The 22678-nt window shown below is 45.6% G+C and overlaps 1 long non-coding RNA gene across 1 annotated transcript in view; it reads left to right on the top strand.

The window, feature by feature from the left end:
* LOC135394116 (uncharacterized) overlaps window positions 1-16074 on the top strand; it is a 106001-nt gene extending 89927 nt beyond the window's left edge. Inside the window, exons 2-3 of the long non-coding RNA XR_010422771.1 lie at window positions 14595-14664; window positions 15867-16074. This is a non-coding gene — a long non-coding RNA (uncharacterized LOC135394116). The remainder of the gene's footprint in view (window positions 1-14594; window positions 14665-15866) is intronic.
* The last annotated feature ends 6604 nt before the right edge of the window (window positions 16075-22678 follow it).

Raw genomic sequence — 22678 nt, 5'->3', positions numbered from 1 at the left:
TCCCCGGCGGACGACGACCTCACGATGTCCGAGCTGAAGTCCGCCATCCAAGGCTTAAAGCGGCGCAGTGCAGCTGGCCCGGACGGGATCCCTAACCAGGCGCTCAAGAACCTAGGCGACGACCAACTCGACGCTCTGCTCCAACTATATAACAACGTCTGGACCTCTGGATGCATCCCATCTGATTGGAAACATGCTCGAGTAATACCCGTCCTAAAGCCGGGGAGGCCACCGAGCCAACTGTCCTCCTACCGTCCCATTGCCCTAACCTCGTGCGCTGGCAAATTATTGGAGCGTATAATTCACAAAAGGCTGGCTTGGGTCTTGGAGCGAGGCGATTGCTTCCCAGATCACATTACGGCATTCCGGAAGGGCTGGAGCGCGTCTGACGCAATCGCCGAAGTGGCTACTAGCCTGAAGCAAGCGAGAGAGTCCAATGAGTTTGCTCTCGCTTTCTTCATTGACGTGAAGAAGGCATACGACTCGGTAACGCATGTTTCGCTGCGCTCGAAGCAGCTCGAGTCACTGGCCGCCTTCTAGGATACCTATGTGACTTTCTGTCCAACAGAACGTTTGACGTCTCCGTCCGCGGGTGTATCAGCTCTGTGAAGAAGTTTGAGCGAGGAGTCCCACAAGGCAGTGTTCTATCACCTATACTATTCAACCTAATCATGGCAGGGATTCACCGAGGAATTCGCCCTACACCGTACGCCCTTCATCTCACCATCTACGCGGACGACATCTGCCTCCGCATTGTGGGAACGGACAAGGAGAAAGTTCGTGACACAGCTGATATTGCCTTGAACGGGCTCAATGCAGCGCTGCTTGCGAGAGGGCTGGAAGCATCACCAGAGTAGTCAAAATGCATGGTCTGCATTCCCCGTGGAAAGTACGTGGGCAAAGACTTCCCCAGCCTCAGCATTAACAACACTCCCATCCCAAGATGCGCGTCATGTAAATATCTTGGTGTCACCATCGATAGCACATTACGCTGGTCTAAGCACGTAAACGAGACTATCTGCAAGGGGAAGAAAACGCTCAACCTGCTACGCAGAATCAGCGGTAAATCATGGGGCTGCAATGCGCGGTCATTGCTCACCCTTCACAAAGCCCTGATCTTGTCACGCATTCTCTACGTGGCGCCATACGTAGACCTCGCGCCTACACAATGGCAGGCCCTTGAGCGCCTTCATCGCGCTGGCATAAGAACTGCGCTTGGTCTCCCAACGTTCTCAAACGTACCTGGAAGCTAAGGAAAAGCCTGTTAGTGTCCACTCTGAGCTCAAAGGACTCCAGTTTCTGGATGATGCATCAACATCCATCAGCAAGCATTCCCTCTTCACCGACCTCGAACAGAGGACACACACATCCCTAGGACGCCTGGCTAGTGCCACCAGCTCTCTAGCCAACAGGGGCGCTCTTCCTCGGCTCCCAGCTAGTCCACCTACGCCACCGTGGCGGGAGTTCGTGCCCGCAACAACGCTTCACATCCCGGGTCTACGGAAGAAGAGCGAGTCCAGCCCCCTAGTGGCCAGGATGGCGGCTGAGAACCTGATCAGCGACGTTTATCACACACATACTCTGGTGTTCACGGATGGCTCCATTGACCACCGTTCCCAAAGTGCTACCAGTGCGTACTACATCCCGTCAATCAACAAGGCCTGGCAAGGGAAATCAGTTCGCTACCCAATCTCATCTACGACGGCCGAACTCCTGGCCTTGCTACACGCAGCTGCTGCGGTTCAAGTCACCGGAATACCTAAGGCCGTCTTGCTTACGGACTCCAGAAGTGCCCTCAACAACGTGATAAACCCCATGTGTGGTAGCATTCTGGCCCGATGTATAAGGAGATCGTGTGCCCAGCATAGGCTAACCGGAGGTGAGCTTACGCTCCAATGGATCCCATCTCATGTCGGCATCAGAGGCAACGAACGAGCGGACCAGCTAGCTTCCTCAGCACACAACAGCTGCAGCCCATCCTTAGCAGTCCCGGCCGACACTGACAGACTCATGGTCGTCAAACAGCTAGTTGAGGTGCGTCACCCTGGCATACAGGACATCATGCAGAATCACCGACCCTCTTTTCCCACGAAAGATCTTCCCCGTGGTATGCAGACAATGCTCCATCGATTACGCACAGGATCAGCGTTCACGAACTCGCAACTGTGCAAGATCGGCTCCAGGGAGGACTCCAGTTGCGGACACTGTAATCATCCGGAGACAATTGCGCATATCCTGACAGAATGCCGTGCATACCATGCCATGCGGGAAACCCACCTTCCCCACGCCAGGCCTGGTATACTGACGGACGTCCTCTTCCCCGAAGGTTCTTGTGCGGAACGACTTTCAAAAACTCGCGGCCTCGTGCGCTTTCTCCAAGCAACGGGCCTAGCGGAGAGGCCACTCTAGTGCACCTCTCACCTACAGTGTGCTTCTGTCCCATCAGTACCGGTCATCCTGCTTCTACATCACTTTGAAGAGCTCAACTCCCCTTTCTCCCACCTTCTTTTCCTTTTTTTTGGCTATAGTCGTGACGATGCCCACTTGAGTGCGGCCAACAACGGCAAGCTACCTCGACACCCCCCCCCCTCATTTTTAAGAGAGTAGTGTAGACAATACATAATCAAAAGAAGAAAAAACGGTCATGGCAATGTGTCTTTTCTGCACTACACACCCAGCTTTCAGGAAAAGCACACCTTACAACGCTACGCAACTGTGACGCTCAGTTTAAGTTCGACCAGTGCTCTATGTTGTTTAAAAAATAACAATTTTCGGCTGAATGACATTTATGATGCTATCTCATCAGCGTGTGGTGTGTCTACAGCCAACTTTGGCTTTTATCTAATCAGTGCCCCCCCCTCCCCCTTTGTCTAACACAACCAACGGAACGTTAGCTAGGCAACCTCCAAGCACAGGCGATTATGAATGAGGGCATCCCGTGTCAAAGGAAACTACATATTACGAGGGGGGGGATATAAATTTATTAAAAGGAAAGGTATATTATGCACCATGTCCAAAATTAATGTGGTCTGACGGGCAAAATAATTAACGCGTTGTGACGGAACAGCATTACATGGGATATCCACTGAGATATTCATGCAGGACAAAGAGTCGACACGCAGTCGCACTTCCGCGAATTATGCTACGTAATACAGCACCATGACTAGTGTATCGGTGCACACGCAGAAAAACAGAAGCTCTACATAACAACAAGGTCATATTAGAGAGTGCCAGTAAGACAACAACAACAACAACAACATAGATGAATGGATGATGATGATGTGGGATGTTTCCCTGCGTTGCGTGCAGGACCCAGTAAGGCAGTCGATAACGACACTATGAAGTTATCGTATATATACCAAAACCAACGGCAGCTTGCATGACTCAGAATATTATCCGTTGATTGGATGCGGCAGACAAGGTACTTCGGTAGCCACGCTATCAATGGTCTACTAGCACTCTGTATTGACACAGATATTCGTCAACTACCTTTTCAACCAGCTGTAGTGGTTACGATGGTCGCCTTCATTTTCATTTCATTTCATTATTTGTCACCTTAAGCACCCCTACTGGGGTATTGTAGGCTTCCGACGTTTCGGATTTATCCGATAGACTCTGTAAAACTCCCTCCGATGTTTTTTGCAAAACGTCGGATTTATCAGATAAACTCAGATTTTTACAACGCCCACGGGGCGGCCTTGAGGTTTTTCCCGTTTCCTTCTCCTTTGTCCCCCTTCTTCCACACCTAGTTTTCGACTTCAAACTGATTCACAACTACCAAAAAAAGAAAAGGTCAGCCTCCTTCAGGGTCGCTGTACGCATGAATGGCCCAAAAGGAGGATACTATACACACTTGTTCCATTTGTTCTATGTATCCTCAACCCTAGTGACTCTACTTGACCCCGGGTACTGGGCTAGTTTGGCACAGAACAGTTCTGTGTTTGTCACGGCTGCTACTCATTTTGAGTCTGGGCACCAGTCACAATTTGTGCAAATACGCTTGTTTCTACTTCATTAGCTCTAGGCACTAAAACATCCGTGCATTACATCGTGTTTGTCCCAGTCACTTTTGCACATCTTTCCTTGCATTGTCTCTGCGATGACTGCTCCGCAATACTCCGAAATCGGCGCCGTTCATTTTTCAGACATTTTAATCCTCCGAGAAACTCCGAATTTTCCGAAACTTGAACTTGACACTTTAAATGAAAACTCCGAAAACTCGGAACCCGATACATAAGGGGAGAATACAGCATATATAAAAAGAACAACAAAAAACAACAACAACAAAAGAAAGCAGCAGCCGCACACACTCGCGTGCCACAACCACAACACGCGCACACACAAACAAAAAAATATATACAGGGTGTTTGCTCTAACGTGTCCAGAAATTATATTTAAAGCGAGCGATAAAAGACAAGCAAGTGGTACTTTTCTGCTGCCTGAGTAAGAAACATGTACTGCTTGACTAGTAGCACCTGTTTCTTAGTCAAGTAGCTGAAAAGTACCGCTCGTTTCTCTTTTATCGCTCGCTTTAAATAAAATTTCTGGACGCGTTAGAGCAAACACCCTGTATACATATGTATTCACGGCCTCGGTTACTGAATGCGCAATTCACATTGTTTACGAAAAGTTACTATGTCAGTTAGGAGTTTAATTTCTTGGGGAAGAGCATTCCAGTCTGAAATAGCAGACAACAAAGGGGAAAAGCGAAAACGGTTAGTGGTCGCCCTGGGAAGATAGAATTGTGCAACATGTCGTGGCTGATGAAACGGTGTATTTATGCTTATGAAGGAGTGAAACCCGGGCTATTATTTGCCTGGAGAAATTTAAAGAAAAAACAGAGCCTGTCTATCTTACTTCGTAGGTGTAATTGTGGTAAGTCTAGTCTGTTTTTTAATGCAGTCACACTCGTTGACCTAGAATAATCACGAACAGCGAATCTTGCGGCTCTGTTTTGAATAATCTCAACTTGATTTATGAGGTAGTTTTGATATGGGTTCCAGAGCAACGATGCGTATTTCGGAGAGGGGCGACCTAGCGCCTTATAAGCTATGAGTTTGACCTCAGGAGATGCTAAATAAAGATGCCGTTTGAGAAAGCCCAGCTCAGAGTTTGGCTTTGCTGTAATAGAATTTATACGGTCGTACCAAGAGAGATCACTGGAAAAGGTAACCCCCAAGTATTTAAAGGAGGAAACTTTTTCTATGGGATTACCACCTATACTGTAGCTCTTTGCAACTGCATATTTTGTTGTAGTAAATGAAACGTGTTTGGTTTTTGAGACATGAATTTCCATTTTCCAGTCCATACACCATCTATTGATGTTATCAAGGTCTGTTTGAAGCAGTAAGCCGTCCTCAGTACAATTTACGTGTCTATATGTACGACACAATCATCGGCGCATAGTCTACTCTTCGAAGAAACGCAAGTAGGCAAATCATTTATATACGTAGAGTAGAAACAAAATTGGACCAAGGACTGAGCCTTGTGGGACGCCTGATTGGACTGAAACGGGGGAAGAAGTAACGTTATCTAAAATGACGCATTGCGTACGATCAGTCAGGAATGCTCCCACCCAGTTAACAACTTTGTTATTAATTCGGAGATTTCTTAGTTTAAATAAAAGACCTTGATGAGGAACTTTGTCAAACGCCTTTCGGAGGTCAATAAACACAGCATCAGTTTGCGAGTGTTCGTGTAAACAAGTATGAAGATCTGTGGAAAATTCGAACAGTTGAGAAATACATGAAACGTTTTTACGAAATCCATGCTGGCAACTGCACAAGATATTGTCGAGTTCCAAATAATTCATGACACTAGAACAGATTATATGTTCAAGAAGTTTACATACAACTGAAGTCAATGAAATGGGCCTATAAGTTTCTACCTTGTTTGGAGGCCCGCTCTTATGGATTGGGACGACATTGGCGTGGCATGCAGTCACGTGGTAGCTGAGCTAACTTAAGAGACTGGTTAAAGAGATCTGCAAGAATATCAGCTATTTACGGTAAAGTTAGCTTCAACAGTTTTACATTGGTACTATCACTACCCGGAGAAACATGATTCCGTAAACGCTTAATACACTCGCGCGTGCATCGACCAATATGTCACTCATCAAAGATGCACGCGGGTTCGAATCCCGGCACCGGCTGTGCTGTCTGAGGTTTTCTCGAGCTTTTCTCGCTGGCTTTCCAGACGATTGTCGGCCCAGGATATAGACTAAGCCCTCCTGTACCCCACTCACTCTTAAAAATGAACTTCACCGCATAGCACGCTCCTAGCCAACCATAACCTCGAATGACATCGTTCTCGCCCGTGATTTGTTGAAAACGGGAGGTGTACGCCTTTTTTTTGTAACACTTATGCAGTTAATAATTGTCACAAAAATGGCGTACGCCTCCCGTTTCCAGCAAATCAGGGGAGAGAACGATGTCATTCGAGGCTATGGTTGGCTAAGAGCGTGCTATGCGGTGAAGTTCATTTTTAAGAGTGACTCCTCCCTGCTGTCCTCTTCACGCCGCTCATGCGACATCTGTTGCAGTGGTATTTACGTTGTAGAAGCACCCATAAAACTAGTTATTTTATGACGAAACGATACATCTCCCATTTTCATCGGGGGGTTTCACTTGCCGGCTTTGAGCTACATCCCATTAGAAATCCTCTGAGCCCGGCACTTTCATCAGGCGCGGAAAAAACGAGCTCGTTAATAATCCGGTTCACCTTCACCTACGCGAATAATGAGCAGGCGCTGACGCGCAGAAAAGTAATTATCCCGTTACGATATCCAGTGCCAATATGGGAATCAAATTACCGTATTGTGCGATAACATTACATGTAAAACGATCTGACTGGGGCACAGTTAAGGTCCACGCTGCTGTTAATTTGCTGTCATATTTGACACGTACCTTTTCTGACTTTGGCTCGCGCATGCGCACGCGCAACGAACTTTCTGCGATGCATGCTCTATCATTTTCTCTCGACCTATTATGTACTAGAGACCTGGACAAACGGCAGTCACCTACGAGAGAGCCGGGTCATGCGTTAGTTACGCTAGTGGCCGCTGCATGTGCCACATGGCATTATTGGGGAAAGGAAATGACATGTAGACTATTATCATCATCGCCACCGTCGTTCGTCTGCTACACAGGGCTACATAGGCTGTTGCTAAGCACGCGCGGCTCTCTTCCGTACCTCTTCGTTGTTGTCAACACAGCCCACCACGCATTGCCGCCGCTGTTTCAGCAAGTCACGTGATAACAAATTGTACTAGCTGGCGCCAAATCCCATAGCGAAGCGGCGATTGCCAGAACTACCACCCCGGTGCTGACAGCTTTGCGAATGTCCAGGTCTCTAGTATAGTAGTAAGTCGTTCATTTTCTTCCCTTTTTCACCAATCCAATTCAAGTAACATAAAGAGAGCTTCGCTCAGTGCGCAGTACCACCACGCATACCCCTTACGTACGCGAAGGCGATAGCGTACGATGCAGTAAAACCCACTAATAACGGCGCACATTACAAAACAAATTCTCGTTTAACAGCGTCTTGTCAGTTGTTATTGCATTTCCGCGTTCTTTGTCGTGCAACTTAGTTCCAGACGGCTGCTTCGTGACTCTTGCGTCGAGAGCTTTTGCGGAAAGAGTTTACGGGCAGAAATTCTGCATGCTAAAACGCGTTTTCGCTCCGTCGGACGTTGAACATGTGAGATCTTATCGTGTGCGTACGCAAAATGGATACCGCTCAATCCACTATAAGACTATCCACACTTCAAAAACGCGCAACATGTCCATGCACGATGCATGCATAGTATATTTAACCACTGGTCGCAGATAAAACACACGGACATGTGGTCTTCAACCGCAGTTACTAAGCAATTTACTCTCAAACATTGAATTCTTGCAGCTCCTTGGCATTCTCCTGATATCTACAGTACGTTAGCTCGCTTTAACAGAGCTTTAACAAAGGGCAACCACCGCGCGAAACAATCTGCGAGTAAGACAACGTTGAAATTCTGGCAAGTTCTTAACGACATTTTACTGCCACATATTCGCAGGATCCTTGAGGGCACTAACAGCCCATTAGAAAACTCGTAAAATTGTAACGCCCTGCCTGCATGCTTAGCTCGGCATGAGCACACGCTCTAACAAACCCAGCTACAGCACGCACAAATTCTTAATGTTGCGCACACGGAACCTGTATGTGCTTTCCTGTTGGCACTATTCGTGGTGTCTAATTTAGTTTACACACAATTTTGGTCGCGGATGTGACCACCATGTAACACTTCTTCCCCATCTGTTCTTTCTACGAAGTATGTTTTCCCTTAAGTTCCCCATAAGGGAGTTGCGCGCATTTGGGAAAACCTTTGGGTAGAAGTGGTTGTTTCACACCTGCATAAAACATCGCTGTTTTATAGACTTTCTGCGCCCTAGGACGATTCTTCCCGGATGCAATTGAGTTAATGGTCGTTTCCACTTAACGCGGTTTCTTCCCCCACTTTCAGTACTGGAAAGGACTATTTCTTTATATACACATATTTATAAATATTAGGTACATCGTGTTTTTTTTATTTTTTATGTACACCCTTCGTGTGCTTCCTATGTGACACATGGAAGCAGCAGTCTGTGACGCCGAGCTGGGGTTGTTGGATGGCTTTTGGTGGAAAGATTTGATCTTAAGGAGTGAGCGTAGATTTAAGAGTTTAAGAGTTGCGTAGTTCCGTTGAAATATGAACTCGAGGGAGCCATTTTCTACGTGTTGTGGTGTGGCTCCTGAGGGTATATCTTACGATTTCGCTTCGTTTTTTATGTTTTTTTATTTACCTAGAAGCGCCAGGAAAAGGTAGTGGACGTTTCGAGAAGTTTATGGCGGTGCTGAAAAATGGATAAGCACCGAAGTGGGTGTCGTCCGCTGTTTCACGTGTTTTTGGTAGCGTTGAGGTTGCGGGGCGGCTTCGACGAAGTGTTAATGTCGAAGTTTGTGGAAGTTTGGTTCTGGTTTGGTTTCTTCTCATGTTTTGTTCAAGGGGTTCAATGTATAGTTAAAAACAAAAGCACCGCCGGCATCCTTGTAACATCACCTCCAGCGGTTTTGCCTGTGCGCGCAGCACCCGCTTGTTGGTCAAGAGCCAACGATAAGATCTCACACCGGGGAGCTTCAAGAATCCCTTCAGCAAAAAGATATCACCCTGTTTGTATCGCATTGTGCGCCCTGTCGCGTCTTTATGGAAATATATGCAGTGTTCCATTTCTTGATAAGCTTAATCTCACCACGCCTGCTTCGGATTGTTTTCCTGAGACGGGTCAGTGTTGGAAACGTTGCCATGTATCGTCTGCCCGTACCTACAACTGCGCACCTACTACACCCAAAGAGAAGTCGCCTGCTGCGACTAGTTGAAACAGACGACTCTGGGACTTCCTGGGACGCGAAATAGGGAGAGGAGGGATCGAGATGTCATCCTTTGGTACACATTGGTTTATAGCCCTCTGGACAAACACACATCATCCGAGCAACACTACACACAATGAAGCTGAGAACTTCATAACAAGACACATGGCGAAGCAGAAAAGAATCATTTGCGTGTGGACGCGACCCATACAGTCGTTAGCTACATCCCATTGTTGTTCACCACATAACCTCAATAAAGAGCTGATGCCAACAGCAGTAAATTACGCGTGGCAGCAACAAGCAACGAGGACACTGGTGTACTTTCATTATGTCCTTCTGTACAAAAGGAAAAAAAAAAGGCCTAGGACAAGCTGCGGTTTCTTCTTGCGTGAATCCCGCCATTATCGTCTATTTTCCGGTCCACCGAACTCGCTCTGTTCGCTTCTGTCTCTCGTTTCCTCGTCAACTTATGGCTCCTTTCTGTCCTTTTATTTTTCTTCACCAAAAGCAGGGAAAGGAGACGATCTGTGCAAACATCCGCTGTTCCTGGCGGGGGCATACTATGTGTATGTGTGTGTTATCCCTTCTGCTGCAGGCGGTTTCGGTTTCGATCTCGCTAATCTTGCTTCGCTGCTTTCTCGCTAACTTTCGCTTCGTTTTGGCCGCGCCGCGCTTCGGCATTGAGGGGGATCTGAGATAAATATATACGGCGTTTTTATTCCGTTTAGCACCGCGAAGCAACTGTGGCTATGATCCGTGTACAAACGCGACACGGTAAGAGAGGACGCCAGAAAGGAATTGCAGGCAGCAGTGCTAGTATGCGTCTTGGCCAGACTTCAAGGAGAAAAGTCTATCGGAAAACGTGATACAACACAGCTGCTGGTTTCGAAGCGCCACCTCCCAGTGCTTAGGAATTGCCGTGGAGCTGCCACAAACAAGTAGAGGCTACGTGTATTGCGTTGTAGTGCTGGAGTGAAAGCCGTCGTCCAATCCTGACCGCTGGTCCTACAGGCTGACTATCTTTGCTAATCTATTTTGGCAATATTCGCTACCCGTACTCTCCGTACCAGACAACATTATCGGCACAGCGGACGCAGCGAAGAATACTGAAACGTTCGTTGGACCTTCTGGTAACAACAACTATACTTTATTTTGAGGATGACGATTGGCTGTTTCATCGATACCCTACCCCCACCACCACCATCTACCTCATTGCTCGCGGTAATTTCATGTAAATATTGTAATGTATTGTAATCATGAGCCTCAAAGTGAGGACCGATGTACTACATTGTCCAGAAAATCAATTGTAGTGAACGGTACGCAGAAGGAAGAACAATATTTGTCAGCAAAACTCCGTCACAAGCTTTTTTATGACGCTCAGGTTCACCGTGCAGGATATTCCGATGAAATTCACAGCCAATTATTTATAACTGAGTTCGATAGCCGGAGCTCTCGGTGCCGCTGACATCACTCTCAGCAATTTCCAGTTGCTGTCCATACAAGCAATTGCGAGTCTTGCGACACCCATCAGAGAAACGTACTGCTTACGTTTGCACCGCGCACCTCAAAACAGTCCTCTCTCACAGTTACTTTGGTCGCGAACCCTCGTTACTTTCCCCGGGGATGGAAGGTAATTAGCTCATGGGTGCGTCAGTCAGAAGCGGAAATGTTGTTGCGCGTAAGTGTATTATAAAACCTTGAGTAAAAATCTGAAATATGAAAACTTTGATATAAACATGGAGTTTATCTCAAAAACTCTGGTGCTCTCCTGCATGAAATTTCGCGTTTCTCATCTGCGCGTAACTTACAGTCGACGACACCATTAATCTCAAAATCAGTCGATAGCCTCCAGAGTGTCTGTTTAAATCTTCATGCAACTTAGAGAGAAAATCGAGAGGGAGAGAGGAAAGCTTGATGCCGAATAAATTCTTTCGAAACTATTCTTTCAAGCTTTCGTCAACTTGGGAGTTTGATATTTATAGGGGTACGTGCTTTACAACATCCTGTATTGAGCAAATAATCGAAATATCAGACCCTAAAAAATCGATATCGTCGTCCATGTGTTGCCCGTGTGCTTCCCTAGACAAGGCATGACAAAAAAAAGCAAAAAAAGAAAGGAACACTTCAGAAAATTGAACAAACAGCAGGAAAAGAGAGAAGACAAATGTCATTTCCTGGTTCCGCAAGATGTTCCATAGCGCGCAATACGCCTTACAAATATTTGCTGTGAGCGCATCGAGTTGATTTTTTCTCGGGAGGACGGAATGTACCTCTTCTGTGTGTATGATCGATTTCATGCAGGGTCTTGTATCGAGCATGTCCGCTGCAGGTGTGTTTTCCTCCGATGCGAGCTCAACCTGTTAGGGAGGAGTTCTCAAAATGGCGTTCGTGCACTTCTTCGCTGAACGCCATCTTTTTAATCCTACTTTTTCTCAGCTACGCGGAGTTGCGAGATGGTGGGATAGTTTCTGAGGAAAAATGATGACGGAATATTGATTCGGGGATTTGATATCTTGGGTGTCTTCAATTCGGAGTTTCTACGTACTTGTGGCGAGCAACCGCGTTGCAGTTTATAGATGAAGCCGTAGCAAATAAAATTACTTTCTATCGCTGTTTCGTCATTTGTCCACGCACTCAGGTTTGTGTCATCATAGAATCAGTGAATGCAATATGTTGGTTCAGAGGGTGCTAACACGAACGGTGAGGGCAGAGTCACGTGACATTTACAGTGGGCGGCGCACGGAGTGTTCCCTCCGTAGCACTAATGAAATGAAGTACTGATAATAAATTTATATTCCGGAATACATCTGACTAAAGGCTGCGCGTCTGAAGACTCGGTTCATACAGTCAATTCAACGCATGTAATAAAAGCAATACCCGCAACCCGCACACCAGCGGGCAGGAGTAGTGGTCTTTGCAAATGAGACAGCACCAGAAGGTGACGTGATCTTGTGCCTAGCGACGTGGACAGAGACTTATTTAGAGATTGAAACTGCCTTTCTCAACTGGTTCTTCCACGACGCCCACAGTCCTTCTCCATCGGCCTCTATCTGCCGCCGGGGGGGGGGGGGGATATATTTATTAAGAAAAAAATGAAGGAAAGGTTAGCCAGGCAAAGGGCCGGCAGGCTATTCCGAAAAAAAAGGAAAAAGGGGAAGGGGGAAGGGGAAAACGAAAAGGGAGGAGAAAGAAAAAAGGGGGAATCGAAACGAAGGAAGGAATCTGCCGCCGCTTCTTGTTCCAACCTACCTGGTGCTCAGCCCTCGTGACCATTTTCTCTTCGTCATCATCAAGTTATTTATCTTTTCTGGTTTTCGTTGAGTCTTTTTGTGTCCCTCGTCAAACCTAGGTAAACCAATCCTCAAACAGGGAGTCAAGTCAATGCGCCCCACCGACAAGCCGAGCAAACCACTGCAAAGTCCCAAACACAATTGAGTCCACAGTCCTGACTGTCACATGGTGTCCTTAATAGTTGTTCTCTGTTACTCGTGTTTCTCCCTCTTATTCATGTGTACTCCCTATAAGTTTCGTTGACTTCTTCTTATACTTACTCTCCCTTATCCACGCTTACTCCCTTTCACTCACGTGTACTCCCCCTTATTCGTACTTACTCCTTGTCACTCATACTTACTCCCGCTGATTCATGCTTACTCCCTTTCAGACATATTTACCATCTCTTATTTATACTTACTCCACTTCACTCTTGTTTACATTTACTTATGTACTCCCTTTCACTCAAATTTAGTACATCTGATTCATGGTTTATTCCGTCTCATTCACATTTAGTCCTTCTCATTCGTAGTTCGTTTGTAGATTTGCGCCGGGCACGTCGTTTGAAAAATCGTACCCAAATGCAGACGGCTCTCTGGAGTTCACTAAAATTGCAGAAATGGGCAGTTGGTACATGACTACGATAAAACCTGGAACAGAAACGCACGCGTAAGCAACAAAACCGAGACGACACGAGCTCTAACATCAACTTGTTTATTCTGACGCAAAAAAGTTTACCCTGACACAAACACTTACAAGTTTCCCAGAGGGGAGATTGTCAGAGTAAACAATTTGATAGTGGAGCTCGTGTCGTGTCTCGGTTTTGTTGTCTGTATGCGTGTTTTGTCGTAGTCTCTGGAATTCACATTAACTGTTCCGACACCACGATGAGGCAGTCGTCTAATTGCTTTGGAATCACCATGGCTTCATGAAGGCATGAAGGCATCACCTTTGCTGATCTTTCATACGACGGCTCCCCGTACGGTACCGTTTTCGGAGAGTCCTTCGGATATAGTAACACTCCATATCTCCCAGCGAGCGACGAAAACAGTTAAACCCCCAGTTTCTCGTTATCGAGTTAGTCCTCAATGCGAAACATCGTTATTTTGATCTGCGAAACGGGACGAGGGAAAATGTCGGTGCAGTATACATATACTTAGCAGACGACAGCGGCTAGCTCTATCGGGTATTGCTTAAATCTGTTCAAATTATCCTAATTTGACGCAGTCGCAATAAGTACATAAAAATACAAAATAAAACAAAAAGAAAGACAAGAAAAAAGGAAAGAGGAAATATGTGATTTATGTGCAATTAATGTAATTAAACATGGGCAGAAACGGTCGGTAGTATTATAGTATCTGCTCCACATTTGTCTTCTGCCATTTTGTTAATGCCGATGATGGCGGAGCTCCTCATCTCCCCTTGCTTAATTTACGTCCGAATAGTGGAATCTTTCGGGTATAGCATCAGTAATAGTATCGACCACTCCGAGCGAGGTCTTTGTAAGCATTCTACGCGAAAACTCCCCAGCCTCGCAATTATAAACGCTCCGATAGCGTTGTCATTATGCCACAGGAGCAAGGGAACGCCGTGCCCGTAATTTGTGTCTGATTTACGGCTTTCTACGGACGCCGGACGGGTACGTCGTTTCGTGTCGCCCAAGTAACCGTAATTACGTCCGCATAACGCTAGGTTTCGGGCGTTATTATTCCGCGATAAATAGTAAAATATCAGGTGGTCGTTTCGAAGCCACGGTTTTTAGCTCAATACAGTACCACATATGTGATATGGTGGAGCTCCCCTAGAACACTCGTTCTGCGCTGCTGAATTTTGAGGCATTTTGCTGCGTGATAATGCTTGGTACTCTCGAAGATGAACGTGATGCTTGCAGTTCTGAGATGTTGATGGCTGATGAGGATGATGCTTCTTTATTTCCATGTTAGCACCGGGAAGGAACTGTGGCTGCGATCAGCGTACAGACACGAATACAGATTAAGAAAGCTCATCAGAAACGTAAGTTGAAGATTGGATGGTGCCCTTCAACGGTTTCGTACCCAAGTGAATACGCATGCTTACAATTGGTCCACGACAGTTGATTACACTAAGATATGACAACAAGAAAAGCTACGAAAGCAACATAGAGTATGAAGACTATGAAATGAGCTTTCACTGTGACAGCCGTGCACTCTAGTCGCCCACATCATCATTGTCCAATGTATGTGTGTGTGTGTGTGTGTGTATACATGCGTAGTTTAGCATCGGGTAGCGTGCGTGCGCCGTGCGTCCCAGATATCGCGGCGCGGCGAGTCACGGAAGAAGCGCGCAGCGAAGGTGGCGTTATCCGACGTTGGGTATCACGTGAGGTGTGGTGATGCAGGTTGTGGGAGTGGAAAGCACAAGACGCCAAGCCATTCGCCAGGATGGCTCCGCCGAGAAAAGTTCTCCGTGGAGGCTCTCGTCTTGTGTACTTGCAATACGAACTCGTTCAGAAAAGATTGTACGGATTCCTAAACATCTGAACAGGGTTCCAGTTGCAATGCATTTCTTAGCTGAGATAATTTCGAAATATTGAAAAAACAACAGCAGGAGGTGGAACTCGAGCCCTCCACCTCCTACACTTTATTTGTTTTTACACGTTTCAACATGCAAAAGAGGCGGTTTTGCAAATAATCAAATTTTTGTATTACGTAAATTCGAGTGAAATGTGTAATAACGGCGCTATAAAAGGTGTTATGAGGTTACGGCGTTATAAAAGGTGTTATGAGAAAACCCGTCTGAAACTCCTTTAAATGGAATGCATTCTCCTGAAATGGTTTGTTTCGTCAATTTGAAATGTTGCCTATGTATAGGATATGCCATTAGAAGAGTGTTTCAGAAACTCTCTATTGGTATTTCTTATGTACATCTATACGGGTAAGATTTTTTTTCTCGTATGTATATCGGTCTCTAGCTCTTACAAGGTAACATCGCGCTCATTTTAACGAGGTTTTCAGTCAGTTCGATACCGCGTATCCTTATAAACATCATCCATTGTTGCGAAATCAACTTTGTACCAAATGTCAAGACAAGACTCTCTGTCAGCATCTTTGTTTCTCAATCTTGTCACGGTAGCGATTTCAGCATTCTTCTCGTCGCTACTGTTAGACATAAAATATAGTCGAAGAGAAGGCCTTTACTTGATTTGATTGTTTTTCCCCTGTTTCTCTCTGTACTAGATCTGGACTAGCTTGTCCTGTGGGGAGAGGGCTCACATCTCCATATTTTTTCTCCTACCGTCATCATCAGCACCCGTTCTTTTTGTTTTCCCTGGAACCGGTATCTGCGTCACGCGGTGCGTGATACGTCTTGCAATGCTGAAGGATGCGTGCAGAGCTGCGATGGAGCTGAAAACAGTGAAAACACTTCCGTTCCTCCATAGCGAGATCCGGGCGCAGAAAAACATAAACTCCTCAAACGGCGGGAAAAAGAACGAAGGATGCAGCTGCCAAGGTACAGATGAAGAGCTCGGTGCAATATAAACAATGGTGCAATCGCCTGCAAGAGTAACTAACGAATAACACACCAGTTCCGAGTCGGGGTTAAGGCTGACTCATCAAAGTAATTCGTAAACGTAAACGCTTAATGACTGTGTGCGCAGTTGTGCAACGGGCTACAAACGCTCGTTGAACTGTTTGTGATGCCCGGTCTATACTTAAGCCCTCGCTCGCGGCCCTAGACAGTCGCCCTTTTGGGTTATCTGCGGTTTTGTGTAAACGACCCCCGCATCAAAGTCAGTTTGCGCTTCGTCCTCTTTCACCCTCTCACATTGGGAGTGAAGGGAAGACGCGTCTCTGGAGATGCGCAATGAACAAAATAAAGACAGAAATGATGTTCCTTCACGATCTTTTTTTTTTTTTAATTGGCGGGCGATCTGTGCAACGTATTTTTGTTCTGAAAGCGGCTACGGTATCAGGTGACCGAAGAGACAAGATGCTCTCATTGGGACAACTTCATAGCTTTTATACTTAAAAAGTTAATTATTGAAAGTTAATTACAACATTGCCATAGGAGTTTTCTGGTACCCTCTTCAGGATTGCCCTTCATCATATGCTATATTGCAACTGACTTCATCGTGAAAAAAGTGATATATATAACGAGAGGATGTATAGTCCCCTATATAAAACCCCTATATAAAAAAGGACATATAAAACCCCTAGTCTCGGGTTTTTAAGTTATGATGTATATATATTTTCAAAAAATCTGTCCGCATTTAGCGGGGACAGCCTGTATACGTGAAAAGCAGTGCATGGCTTCTGCTTGTCCTTTCTTTTTTCTTCTTTTTTTTTTTCTCCCCCTAGCCAGACTACCACATTGAAGTATATAGTTGGGCCTGACTGGCGTTGGGATCTGGGACATCCGGAAATCCCGAGGTTTTCTAAAAGCGGACGCGAAACAAACAATTGGTACTCTTATGAGACGTCTGTGCAGTGAACACTGGCGCAGCAGTGTCCCTTCTACGTCGTTCCTGCGCAAGGTGGACCCAGATCTCCGTTTTTATATGCAGTCAGCGCTTCCTCGACCCATCACGTCGCTCATCTCCAGGCTTCGCCTCAACGTGTCATGCAGTGGACGATTTTTGTTTAAGCTAGGCATGGTCCCGCCCGCCTACTGCGGTCTGTGTGATGTAGTTGAGGACGTGGATCATATACTCCAAGACTGCCCGAGGTACAATGCACACCGTTGCACCCTTGCGTCGTCCCTGTCCCGCCTGGATAATCGGCCATACTCCACCGAAAAGGTTCTTGGGTGCTGGCCAGCAAATCAGCTCATACCTGCCATGCGCGCCCTTGTGCAATTTCTCGTCTCGACGGACCTCTCTGACAGATTGTGACGCTCTTTGTTTTTGTGCATTGAGATTTCGCTTTTGGTGCCAAGCTAGGTGGTGATGTTCTCATTTATTCTGTTTCCATTCTGTTGCAAAGCGTCGAGTTTTGTGTAATTTTCCTTTCTTTTCTTAATAACGCGTCCTGGAGTAGCCAGTCCCGAGTGGCTCGAGACTAACATATCCATTTTTTGTCGTTTAAAAATCAATCAATCAATCAATCAATCAATCTATAAAAAAATCGGGATTTCGCAGTTGTGACGCAGAACTGTGGAACAAAAGAACCAGTTTGAATTTCTAGCAGTCGTTTTGAATGAAAATTCTTTCTCCCTATGTGCCTCTGGAGCTCCTAATAGCGTATGTCTATTTCCTTCCTTGCGCGGTGCCGGTGAGCGGGCTTCGATTGTTGACGCCTGTGTGACACACGCGCCGGAGCTCCGTGCATTGCATTGCTCTGTTGAGTGGTATCGGCCGCGTCAAACTGCTCTTATAGCGGCGTGTGCGTGACCAACAGAACAAAGAAGGAAAAACGGGGAAAATAATTGCTGGGGATAAGAAGAAGGTGTCGGTTTAGTTTCTACGATGAGCAGACAAACGAAGCGTATGGCGCCTTCCCGGTAAAGTCAGGCGATTCAACCAGCGTATTGTTCTCAGTCTTGCGTGATGAAGATGCACTGGGCGTTAAGTTAAGTTGAGGAAGCGTGGCAAATTAATAAAAACTGCTAAGGCCTATACGAAACGTCTCCACAAACATATCCTTGAAAGCGACGTGACATATTTTTTTATTTATCAGTCATTCAATCAATCAAAACGACGTGAGCCACAGCCAGTAAAACCATCTGGACTTTCGGTAGCTTGGTTTTTTTTTTTTTTTTTCCTCAACGTTAAGCTTCTGGACTCCTCTCGTTATTTACCGTGTTCCGATGCTTCAGTCACTCAGTTTTGGAAGTCGATGCTTGGTTTCGTGTTTTGTGCCAGGCTGAAATAAATCGGTGGGTGCTATGCGAAGAGACTGCGGATAAAATGAGACTCGTTATTTGAGCTTACCTACTTTACAAAACTTCAGGAGGTCACGTTCCACGTGATCTTCTGACGCAACCAGCTCGGACGTTGCCTGTCTCCGCACTACTGAAGAGGCCCAAGAAGGCCCAATCAGCTGTCCGGTGCTGGTAGTGCTGTCAGTGCTGGTGCTGGCTACCATAATGCACAATGGGCAGGATGAGATGTGTCCTGATGATGAGGTGATGAACGACACTGAATAGGGATCAGTCAGTGGAGTCAATGAGTCATGTAGAGGAAGAGCGTCGAAGAGAGACGCAAAAAACGCATGCAGGAATGATCAGAGTTACTGCTCAAAGGCTGTGCCTTGTATTTGGGCTTCGATCTTCTGGACTTCCTTGCGGGCGCTGCCTTGGTTTATCTCAATCCCGTCCCGGGACCCAAAGATTCACCTGGAAAAATCCCGGGACTGCAAAAATGACCCTGGATTCCCAACGCTTGTCTGGATGAAGGAGTGGAGGAGAAACTCGTCATAGTTTTTTTAGGCTGCTTACAACCTACTCAAACTTCCTGTTAGTCAAAACAACTTGATTTTAACACCTTTCTTTTGAGATGATGAATGGAGAGTTTCATTGCCAGGAGCGATACTCTACCCCATTGCTGGTGGTGATGTGGGGAATGAAATAATGAGTCCCTTCACAATAAGTATCGAAGTGCTACAGCAGAGCATTGGTGGGCTGGGTTTCGCCAGGAACCAAGCAATTTTGAGAGAAAGAGAGAGAGTGCAGCTGATTAAGAGACCAGGAGAGTGCGATTCGGGAAGGTTGGTAGATCATGAAGAAGAACATTTCGTAAACAAGTGAAATAAATATAGTATTCACAAAGAAGAATGTGCTCTAGATCTTCTAGAGCATCGCAGTGACAGCGTCTGGGATACTCAGCTTGTCTCAAGCGAAAACGCCGTGGCCGTTTCGTGGCATGCTAGCGTTGGATCTCTTCTCCGCACTCTTCTCATGATACCACGCCGCCGTAGCGGTGGCTAACCTTTCCCTCCTATTTTTTTATATAATAAACATATCCCCCCCCCCCCTGTCCGGGAAAGCTTCAATTAACAAACAGTCCAGGGATCACATATTTTACATTTCACGCTTTACATCTATGATATTTATATCAATATAAGCGGTGTGTCCTTTGCTCATTATATGTTGCAACAGCATGTGTCTCAACCGGCTGTTCTCGCTCATAATTTAGACGTGTCGTTTTCCACGACCATACGATAGGTTTATCCCTTCTCCACCCTTCCTCTCCTGAGGCAACTCTAGACAATGCGCTCTCGACAAAGCGTTCGACGTGATATATTTGGGCGCGCCTCGAATCCCCGAATTCAATAATGGAGATCTACGTTAGAGTTCTTCGGTACGTTATGTAGTATTTCTTCGTAAACTAAATATATATTGTACAAAATCGTGAACTGCGTTCTCGACACTTTCGTGCTGTATGCTTCGCTCCGCAATAAATAAGTGGAATGCGGATCCGATGAATGACACAGGAACGTTAGGTTATGGAGTACGTTAGGGAATGGCAGTTCAGCCCTCGGCGCTTTTGATAATACCCAGTTAATGTAAAAAAAAGAGTGTGTCGGGTAAATGTCTTGAAGTTTGAACTGCTTTTATCTAGTGAGTCTTTCTGATTACCATTTCATATTTTGCACAGTTTACAATATTAGGTTTCCTTTTTTTTGTGTCTGTGTGTGTGTGTGTGCGTGATAGGCGGGCATTCCTATGGCGCATTAACACGAAAGGCGCCACTCAAGCTTTAGAGTTTGGGTTTGAGTTTGCATGAAAATAAGGTGCAATTATTGTCCGTTCTATTCGTCCTTCTCATCTGCTGCCGTAGAGAGCCTACTTATTGTTCCAAACATTAATATATTTTTGTCATTTGGAAAGTAGGTTGTAGTTGTGCTACTAGTGTGCTAGTTGTGCAAGTTGTGTACTACAGTTGTCACTGTTAGAACTGTGGATGGAGCAGTTACACCTTTTAGGAGCGCGCCGACTTGTCGCATATGTTGTGCCTGAAAGGTTGCAAAGTTCTACCTGCTACCTACGAATGAAATAGGGGTAGCTCTTCTGATTCGGTGAGCGAGGGGGAGTACGCCTTTTTGTAGCAATTTGGATATATGATAATTCCTTTTACCACCCTTTTACACCCTTTATCAGACGCTACGTTGACCTAGGTGTTACCTATAGAAGTTACCACCTTCTCACACCCTTTTGTCTTAGAGTGTATGTCTTGAGTTGAGTTCAGTTTATAAGAAAAGAAAAAAATGGAGAAATAGGCACTCATGAGTGTATGCCTTCTTCTTCCTTCTACTGTTGGTAGGTTGTTAAGTAAAATAAAAAATTAAAAACACATGGAAATATTGAATTCGGCACCCGACCCATTCTGCCTTTTTCTCGTAGTGTAATGGCAACCTGATCGGCAATCAGAGGGGCACGGGTTCGATTCCCGCCATCGACACTCACCGACTTTTCGTCGACCGCCACTTTTGGGATCCATTAAGAAAAACCTTTCAGAGAAGCGAAACCTGGGACAAGAAGCACACCGCAAAGCTGAACTCGCTACTAGTTTACTTGTCACGATGTCACAATAAGGTCGAAAACGACACAACCAACTTGAATAGCTGAAGTAGGTTGATGACAATACACACATAGCAATGGCCACCAGGTTGCCCCGCCTGACTATTCCTTAGCCCTTGAGATCATTGAATTGGTTTTGATTGCCTGATGCGGCGCATGAAACCGCAACGGTGGTAAACCACCTTTAAACCTTATTGAGCAGCACTGCGTTCTGTATCAGGCTTTTGATTGACATTCTCAAGCATATATTTCCTGGTTATTAGTTTGATTGATTGATTTGTAACTAGTTTATTTTATTAGTTTATTAGTTAATTGATTGGTTATTAGTTTATCTTCAGTAACTTCAGTTGGTTTTCGTGTCGAAATATAGAAAGACACAACGAAAAGTGCGTTTATCTTGTAAAGAATAAATAACTCTGCCCTCGTCCTTCCCTGGAGAATTTATATAATACACGATGATTCATGATGTTCGCGTGCCAGCATTCACTTTTGATTTTTCGTTTGTTTTTTCGAAGAATGCGCCTAACGTAACATGGCAACATCAAAAGGCAGCGAGAGGAGGAAACTATAAAAACAACATTCTACCGCGGAGAGCCCATTTCTCCACATACCTGGGTTCTTGCTGTGCGACATAGGTTATCATTGCCGCATCAAAGATTCAGAGCCTGCGTAGCTGAGACACGAGCTGTTTCCTGCGACAGTTCCGAGGGGGGCGGGGGGGGGTATGTTTGTTGTATAAAAAAAAGGAGGGAAAGGTTAGCCTACGCTGCGGCGGCTTGCTATTCTCAGCAAAGAAAGAAAAAAAGAAAGAAAAAAGGAAACAAACACACACAAAATAGTCAGGTGACAAAGGCACTTGTTCTAGACGAAGGCTAAGAGAGCACGCCTTTGCGCTGTGGACTTGGGTTTTAAAAGCGACACTAGGTCCATTTACTTTAATCTTACGTCTATCAACAAAAAACCACTTGCAAAAACGCGAACCGTTGCAAAGTCTAGTAACTGGAAATTTGTTTGGACCGACCAGGGCCAGATTAAAGCACGATTTTCGACGGAGAATTCGGTCCTCAATCTGGTTCGGATCAATCTGGCACTAATGTCGGGGGTGGAGTGAGCCTCTTTATTGATCGGATTATATTTTGCTACATTTTTACAGTCACGGAACGTGACACGACGTTTTGTCGTATAGTAAATGAATTCGTGAGGCGATTTTTAACCACGGCAAACATCGGCGCCGAAGCTCTGGGTGTTTGCCATTCCTGCGGTATTTTCTGCGTACCGGACCGAATACCGTACTTCGTCTTCGGTAAACCTCGTATATTGGCTAGTGACGTCACGAAATCTTCGCAAACCTGAGTTTGCACGAGCTTTCTAATTTCTGGATAGATTCGTCGCCAAGGTTTACAGACTTCATCTTTCAAGTCAAAAGTTAGAAATGCTGTTATTGATATTGCTTCTATAACTGAATTGGAATGTTAAGCATGTACTGCACGCGCAGGAAAATTTAAAAGACGTGTGTTTTATGCAACTTCGT

Source organism: Ornithodoros turicata, chromosome 5, assembly GCF_037126465.1.
Source record: "Ornithodoros turicata isolate Travis chromosome 5, ASM3712646v1, whole genome shotgun sequence".
Lineage (NCBI taxonomy): Eukaryota > Metazoa > Arthropoda > Arachnida > Ixodida > Argasidae > Ornithodoros > Ornithodoros turicata.
The sequence above is the reverse complement of the archived record's forward strand: the minus strand, read 5'-3'. Positions and strand labels throughout refer to the sequence as shown.